This window comes from Neoarius graeffei, chromosome 7, assembly GCF_027579695.1.
Source record: "Neoarius graeffei isolate fNeoGra1 chromosome 7, fNeoGra1.pri, whole genome shotgun sequence".
Taxonomy (NCBI): Eukaryota; Metazoa; Chordata; class Actinopteri; order Siluriformes; family Ariidae; genus Neoarius; species Neoarius graeffei.
This window is the reverse complement of record NC_083575.1, coordinates 91892589-91901859: the sequence shown is the minus strand read 5'-3', so window position 1 is coordinate 91901859 and position 9271 is coordinate 91892589.

Genomic DNA, 9271 nt, shown 5'->3' with positions numbered 1-9271 from the left:
AGGAATGCTTCTTCAGCCTCTGGTGTCCACGCGACAGGTGACGAAGCAGTGAGGGATGAACCGTGCACAAGCTCTCTTACTAGGCTTTCCAGGATGGAATAATTTGGAATGAATACTCTGCAATGGGAATACATGCTGTCAGCGGGCACCTGGCCCAAAATGCTGTATGGATTAGGGACGTCAGATGGGCACAGAACAACTGCAGCATTGACTGCTTGCAGATCTTGGACAAACCTCCACTCATCAGGCTGGGACGGTTTTCTTGCCTTCTTAATTGGGAATATAGGAGTGCGCACTGGAGAGTCCTGGCAAGGGACAATTACACCTGCCTTCAGCAAAGAATCAAAGACCGGTCTTATACCTGCAATTGCTTCTGGTTTGAGTGGGTACTGGGTCTGTCTAGGCCTGAAATCTGATTTGGGGGTGATCACCACTGGTTCAGCATTCTTTATTAGGCCTACATCATGTTTACCCTTCACCCAAACAGAATTTGGAACTCCCGCCAATTTGGGGTGCACCTCTGCTGGAGTTATGCCTGTGGAAACAGAGACAAACAGGCCACTATGACCGGGGTCCCTAGGACCCTGGTCATCAGTGGCTAATATTACGCTGCCCTCAACATGCACACACATAGCATGACTTTGTTTGTAGACCCCAAGCTTTTGGCAAAACAACACACTAGGGTCCTCTGTTTGAGACCATTCATTGCTATTGGCTGCGCATTTCTTGACCCATTTCCCCACATCTTTCCAATGGGCGGCTTGTGGCTTTGCTAATGAGACATGGGGTATGGAATTAACGATGTCAAAGAAATTATGCTGGCAGCAGCTGACCTCAGAATCCTCTGACACGAGGCCGCGTATAACATGTTTGAGAACACTGCGATGAACATTGATGCAGCTATTCGGACAATGAGTAAGATGAACCTGCGCAGCGTAATAATGTTTAGACCAATATGTAGTTTTGAGGGTCAATCTTTCACGTGCGTGGGGGTCTGAAAACCAAGTCTTTTCAAACTCTACATCTTGCCCTTGGTGAACATGTGCTGTGCAATGCAAATCTTCCTCTTTCATATAATCTGTGTCAACTGATGAGGTGTTCAAGTGTGTGAGCTGTACAAGGTGTTTGGAAGTTTGTGTGAGTTGATCTGAGCAGAGCCGCCAGACATACACATACAGGGGGCTTCCAAGACCGTACTGCACACTGCACATTTCACTTACTTCAATAGTTAGTCCATCTGGAGTGGACATGAGATTTACTCCTAATTTGCACATTAAATTGTGTGCTAACAAATTTACTGGATATGTATGTGAGATGAGGAATGAATGGGACGTAACTATTCCTCCCTCACTTTTACACGGGAGGTTGACTGAGAAAGTTTCGGTCACAGGTCGTCCTGAGATGCCCATCGTCTGAATAGAATTTGAGCTGAGCGGTGGGTCTACTGGAAGTGCCCCATGTTGTATGACTGAGTGTCCTGCTCCAGAATCTACTAAGAAAGTCAACACATGTCCACATACAGTGAGGGGCATACAAGGGAGTTTAGAGAAGGGAGTAGTTGTGTATTTTAACAAACTTAATGCAACTTCAGGTGTATCTACCTGGACTGGTGTATTGGGTGTTTCTGTGTAGTCTTACTGTTGCATGCAGGTGCTGCTACTAATGTGTTTAACGTTATGTGAATGTTCCTGTCTATGTGTATGTGTATCATCAGGTGTGTGTGTGTTACCTCCCCTGTTCTCTGTGTGGGGCCCATTCCCGGAGTCCGCCTGTCAGTCTGCTTTGCTGTACTCCTCACGGGGCCTCTGGTTGCTACTGTGGAGACAATCTTGAGCAATGTGTCCCTTCTGATTGCAGTTGTAGCAGGTTGCGCCTTTTATCCAGGACGGGTCACCCCAGGTCATCCTGCCTTGGCCCCTACCTTGACCTCTTCCTCTAGGTCCAGGCTGAGCAGTCTGGAGAAGAGTGAGAGTGGCAGTGTGTAGGTCTTGGTCTCTTTTTGTTGACTTTGCCTTCTCCTTCTCTTTCAGCAGCCTTTCTGCATGCACAGCATACTGCTCGATCTTGGTGAGGCTCAGGAGTGCCCTCTACTGCAGCCAGGGTCACGGGCCTGGTCAGGCCACTGTGTTTCTTGTGCACAGCAGTGAGATGAGCGAGAAACGCTGACACCACTTCACCATCTTCTTGCTTACACATACTGATCTTAGTCATGTCTATGTTCAAGGGAAAAGCTTTGATCAGACGAGCACAGAGAGCAGTGAGGGTATTTCTATACTCACTATTGCCATCCTCTGGTTGGCTTCTGGCCACTCTCTGGAAACCTTGTTCCAATCTATACCCATCTTGGTCATGAGTAGGCAGCGAAGTTCATGGGTGGTTGGCCGGAATTCTCTGCAAAATATCAATAGCTCATGACCAAACCTCTTTCCTCCTACCTCTCTCACATTGGGAAGGGAAGCCATGCACTCCTTCATGTCAACTGTCATCCAGGGTCTGTGGACTAGAAGCACGCTGTCAGCTCCAGCCACTTCCACCATTGGAAGATGAAGGACTTCAGACTTTAGGTTATGGCCTTGTGGACCCACTGGTGATCATGTGGTCAGGTCCAGGAGGGTGTCTCTTCCGTCGCCATATGCAAGACCGGATCTCGTGTGTGACAGAGAAGCGAGGGGAGGCGCTGATGCTGGAGGCAGCTGGTAGGCTGGGAGAGATTCCAGAGGCTCAGTTTTTTGCTTTGTCTCAACTTCTCCCCTTTTCTGTGGGTGAGGCGCTTGGGGGAATGATGCTCCGCCTTGCTGAGGAGGCAGTGTGTGTCGGGGTGGTGGGGCAGACTCCAGGTCAGGGTCCATCTGAAATTTCAAACACTGAGAAGAGGGTGAGAGCCCTGCCTGTCATTTCTCTCTTTTGTACTCTCTCTTAAGTGTTTCTTCTTTCCATGCAGAAAATGCCCTCCAGTCCCCTAAGAACTTAACATTATCTGCAGACGCTTCTTTTTCCTTGTTTCAACTTTTCTTCTAACTGTTCTATCTGCATGGGACTAAAACTGCCCTTCTCAGGGAATCCTGTCCTTTACCCATATGTCAATCTGTGCCAAATAATCCTTGCCATACAAGGTTTTCATAAACTGGATGTTTGGACTGTCATAGGAACACACAATTCTTATTATAGCACATGTAGCCTCAGGCTTACTTGATTTTTTATTTTCTTTCCCTAACTTACCGTTTCTGTTCCCCATTGTACCCTGTTATATCAATAGGTTGTGACAACAATGGCTGAGTTTCTTTACTAGGATCACAAGAAGAACAAGTTGGACTATGTCCAAAAATGCGACACAATAATCCTTTAGGTACTGTATGCTCTTATTAGTAAACAATTTATCTGACATTTACCTTAAGCTAAAAGTAGGTATCATTTAGCACAACAACCTCAAAAACAACTCAAACGTGTACAAGATCTATTTCTCTGTTTCAGAATTTGGAGGAGGACAGTATGCAAAATACGATAGGGGTATTGCACCTGGCTCACCTCTACAGGTACTCGGCCCTGCACCATCTGTGAGCCAGTGGCATTGCTCTCTCTCTTTCTCCTTCCCTCAAGGCACCAGCGGGGCTCTGCGTGGCAGGGCGCCCTCCTCCCTAAGCCAAGACGAAGCTTGACTGCATGCCACAACTAGACAAGAGTTGGCTGGCTTCAGCAGGTTGTCAAATGGGCACCCCCCTTCACTGGTGTTTCATCAATTTAAGCCCATGACACCTCGGAGGGGCTCGACGGCAGAACCAGCATCCTGGCTCTACCCCCGCTTGAACGCCACCCAACTCTATGCCTTCAGTTCTTCAGTAGGCCGGCTCTACCACCGCACCTCCCTTTGGATCCAAATCCAGCGTGACGCTTCTTCTGCCTGCTTGGTGGTGTTGGCCACCAGCTGCTTCCTAGCTGACCCTTCAATTCCCAACAGTCCAAGGGCTCTCCAGAGCGACCGCCCAGCAAAACCCCTGCAGCCCACCTCCACCGGCAAGTTCCAGGCCTTCCATCCATTATGCTGGATCTCGAGGATGAGGGCTTGATATTTTTTAAGCTTACGCTCATATGCCTCCTCTATCCTCTCTTCCCAGGGAACCGTCAGTTCTATAAGCACCACCTGTTTGGTACCTTTAGACCACAGTACAATGTCTGGTCTCAGGCTAGTGTGGGCTATCTCCTCTGGGAATTTGAGCTGCTTTTTCAGGTCAGCCCGCATCTCCCAGTCGCTTGCTGTGGCAAGGACCCCTTTGCTCCTCCCTCCTGCTACAGAGCTTTCTCCCGCTCTGACAAAATGGATGAAGCGAGGCCCCCTGGAAAGCTGTCTTGCCTTTTTCCTCGCCTGCTCAACACCATCGACCAACTGTGCGAGGATCTGGTCATGTCGCCATCGGAACTTCCCGTCTGCAAGGCTTGAGTGACACGAGGAGAGGACATGCTCTAGGTTAGCTGTCCTTCCGCAGAACTTGCAGCTCGGCCTCTCTACCATTCCCCAGGTATAGAGGTTCGATGGAGTCGGCAGGACATCATATGTGGAACGCAACAGGAACTTAATCCGGTGGCCTTCCATGCTCCAGATGTCCCGCCAAGATAAAACTCTCTCCCTCGCTCCCTCCCATTTAGTCCAGCTGCCTTGTTTGCTCATGGCCACGGCCTTGACATACCGGCTTTCCTCCTCTGCCTTCCGCAGCTCCCTTTGCACCAAGCCTCGACGCTCCTTTGGATCGGCTTTGTTCCAGCTTGTTCTGGTGAAGCAACCCAGCCCAAGCTTTCCCTGGGCTACTGACCCAATGATGTCAGCATGATGCAGTCGATCTTCCACCTCCTTCAGTGCTGTACTGGCTGACCAGTACTCTGTTAATTCATCAATATTTTGCGTGCACATCGGTGTGTCTTGGTGACTTCATGATTGAACCTCTCTATCCCATTCCTACGACAGGCCAGTTGTTCACACAGAACAAAGGGAGCAAGATTAAATTCTTTCCCAGTTACGAATCGCTGAACGTGAATCCGTTGAAACACGCCCCCTTACTTCACTCTCTCAAGTAGGTGAGCCGTTACCCAGTCGTCACTTAGGCGGATAATTCTCATACACAACCCAATAAACTACTCAAGGTTTATTATCTCAAAATTGTGTTTTATCTGTTTCTGCAAACATATTGATGGTACCACAGCTTAGCAGTCCTCCTTGACTAGGACAAATCTCTGTCCGTCTCTTATATCAGTCTTCCTTGACTAGGACAAATTTCTGTCCGTCTCTTATATCAGGATTAAATACTGTTTCCACTAATTTCTTTACACAAGAATGCAAATTTATCACTTACTGGTTCAGTGAGCCCTGACGGTCTGGTCTCTTGTCTGAGTTCTCAGCTCCGCACTTTGGCCTTGGGAGTGTCCCGTCATCCGAGGATCAGACGCATAGGGCCCACCCAGGGCCGCCAAATTGTAATGGAAACTTCTAATAAACACTTCAGAACGCTTAGCAGTTGTCTTTTCAGTTATGTATTATAGTAGTTATGTATTATAAAACTGGAAAGGAAAAAAGAAGAAGAGAAGAAGACACCACTTCAGTGATGCCGAGAGTATGCACTCTGAGTTGTGTCTTAGTGGCTGTTATCTATTATACTCTAAAGGCATTCGCTTACTGCTCACGTCTTCACATGATTGGCTCGAGACTTTTTATGAAGCTTTGTTAAAGCATGCACCTGGCATGCTCTGGGATGTGCAGGCATATGCGTGGTTAGGGAGAACCCAGACACCTTGCTTATCACCAGCCAAGGGCACAGAAAGGTGATTACAGCATGTGGGAAAACAACTTTTCTCAGTACACTAGGCCACTTGAGCTCAACACACAGAAACACAGAGAATAGGAATGTTCATTCACTAAATGTCCTTCACACGTCTTACCTACGAATGTATAATTTATTCATTCACCAAGTTCTACAGAGAACCTTTAATGGTTCTCCTGCAGGTCAACCTGAAAACCTTGAGAAGTTTCTATGCTGCACTTTACTATAGACTGAAGTCCTATCAGGTCACTTCAGTGTGTAAGAGGCTGAGCTGTGCTACACGTTCAGACCAGAGTGTGGCAGTGGAGAGCTATAAACCATTCCCCAGTCTGGAGCTCAGGAGAGTCCTTTTAGTTTTATTTATTCAGGAATCTGTATAAAGAATCTCAGTCTTATTATGAATTAATTAGGTAAGGAATAAAACATTTGGGGTTGTGCTGATGTCAAATAATCAACGATATGGTGATGCGATGAAGCGGAGTTACTGTTAACACCTTGAGGTTGATTATTTTCCAATAACACCAGTGTTTTTTTTTTCTTATTACTCTTACAATTTGTTATTTATTAAAGAATGACATCATAATGGTCATACATTTATAGTTACATTTACTGTTCCATAAACATACAGTGGTGCTTGAAAGTTTGTGAACCTTTTAGAATTTTCTATATTTCTGCATAAATATGACCGAAAACATCATCAGATTTTCAGACAAGTCCTAAAAGAAGATAAAGAGAACCCAGTTAAACAAATGAGACAAAAATATTATACTTGGTCATTTATTTATTGAGGAAAATGATCCAATATTACATATCTGCGAGTGGCCAAAGTATGTGAACCTTTGCTTTCAGTATCTGGTGTGACCCCCTTGTGCAGCAATAACAACAACTAAACATTTCCGGTAATTTCCTGCACACCGGCTTGGAGGAATTTTAGCCCATTCCTCTGTACAGAACAGCTTCAACTCTGGGATGTTGGTGGGTTTCCTCACATGAACTGCTCGCTTCAGGTCCTTCCAAAATATTTCGATTGGATTAAGGTCAGGACTTTGACTTGGCCATTCCAAAACATTAACTTTATTCTTCTTTAACCATACTTTGGTAGAATGACTTGTGTGCTTAGGGTCGTTGTCTTGCTGCATGATCCACCTTCTCTTGAGATTCAGTTCATGGACAGATGTCCTGACATTTTCTTTTAGAATTTGCTGGTATAATTCAGAATTCATTGCTCCATCAATGATGGCAAGCCGTCCTGGCCCAGATGCAGCAAAACAGGCCCAAACCATGATACTACCACCACCATGTTTCACAGATGGGATAAGGTTCTTATGCTGGAATACAGTATTTTTCTTTCTACAAACATAATGCTTGTCATTTATACCAAAAAGTTCTATTTTGGTCTCATTCATCCACAAAACATTTTTCCAATAGCCTTCTGGCTTATCCACATGATCTTTAGCAAACTGCAAACGAGCAGCAACGTTCTTTTTGGAGAGCAGTGGCTTTCTCCTTTCAACCCTGCCATGCACACCATTGTTGTTCAGTGTTCTCCTGATGGTGGACTTACTGTATGAGCATTAACATTAGCCAATGTGAGAGAGGCCTTCAGTTGCTTAAAAGTTACCCTGGAGTCCTTTGTGACCTCACTGACTATTACACGCCTTGCTCTTGGAGTGATCTTTGTTGGTCGACCACTCCTGGGGAGGGTAACAATGGTCTTGAATTTCCTCCATTTGGACCCAATCTGTCTGACTGTGGATTGGTGGAGTCCAAACTCTTTAGAGATGGTTTTGTAACCTTTTCCAGCCTGATGAGCATCAACAACACTTTTTCTAAGGTCCTCAGAAATCTCCTTTGTTTGTGCCATGATACACTTCCACAAACATGTGTTGTGAAGATCAGACTTTGATAGATCCCTGTTCTTTAAATAAAACAGGGTGCCCAGTCACACCTGATTGTCATCCCATTGATTGAAAACACCCTGTACACTGCAGACTTCTGCTACAACTCGGAGCTGTGTCACATTCAGAAGTTTGCCGATGACACAGCCATCATTGGGTGTATCAGTGATGACAGAGAGGAGGAGTATAGGAGCCTGGTGAGGGACTTTGCTGTGTGGTGCAACAGGAACCATCTGCAGCTCAACACCTTGAAGACCAAGGAGCTGTGCCATGATACACTTCCACAAACATGTGTTGTGAAGATCAGACTTTGATAGATCCCTGTTCTTTAAATAAAACAGGGTGCCCACTCACACCTGATTGTCATCCCATTGACTGAAAACACCTGACTCTAATCTCACCTTCAAATTAACTGCTAATCCTAGAGGTTCACATACTTTTGGCACTCACATATATGTAATATTAGATAATTTTTCTCAATAAATAAATGACCAAATATAACATTTTTGTCTCATTTATTTAACTGGGTTCTCTTTATCTGTTTTTAGGACTTGTGTGAAAATCTGATGATGCTTTAGGTCATATTTATGCAGAAATATAGAAAATTCTAAAGGGTTCACAAACTTTCAAGCAACAGTGTGTTAATTCCTGTTATCGCTGATGTTATAGGAGCGACAAACAACTGTTCACTTATCAGCCTCTCATTTTCTCTCTATTGAAGTAAATAAGTTTTTTAAAAAAAATCAAAGTTTGTTGTCTTTTGTTCCAGAGAAACTGCAATGCATAAACCACTCTGTCCTGAAGACTTTCTCATGCCTTCCGATAGCATTGTAGTACTCAACACCGGTCTCAAGACGACTTGTTGAAGGTCTCTGTCTCGTCTTGGAATCAATCACATTTTTACTCGGTCTTGTCTTGGTCTCAGACTGTGGATTTTATTTCAAGAATGGTCAAGACCAGAACTTTGGTGATTTCATTAAATTGCCTGTGCATTGTCTGATTTATTTATTAACATCATTACTGTGATTGGATGTAAAACTTCCTGCTTCAAATGCGACCAATAACTTGACTAATTGCTCATTTGAAAATTTTTTCTGGGTTAACAGTCATCACCCTTCCCCCACCCCGCTTCACACACACACTGGTCTGGTTCTGGTCTTGACTCAGTCTCCCGCTACCTTGGTCTTGGTCTTGATCTTGACTTGATCTCAACCCGTCAAAATCTTGGTCTTGTCTCGGTTTCGATACACTTTGGTCTCGGTTGAGGTGGTCTTGACTCCAACACTACCTTCAGCTGTTACTACTCTGGTTGTTACAAAGCGCTGGCACTGGAGACTCCTTCCACAGCATGTTATATAAAATAACTGTCTTCTTACAGAAAACTTCACTGTATTAAAGCATTTAGCAGTTTAGCAATGATTCAAAATATTTGACAAAGAAAAATTATGTGGATGAGCGAAGATTTTTGGTCCAATATATGTTATTTACCAGCTGGGAGGTCCATATTGTGAAATACCATGACCAAGGTCTTGAAAGTACTGACCGAGGCCCTCTGGGCCGAGGTCA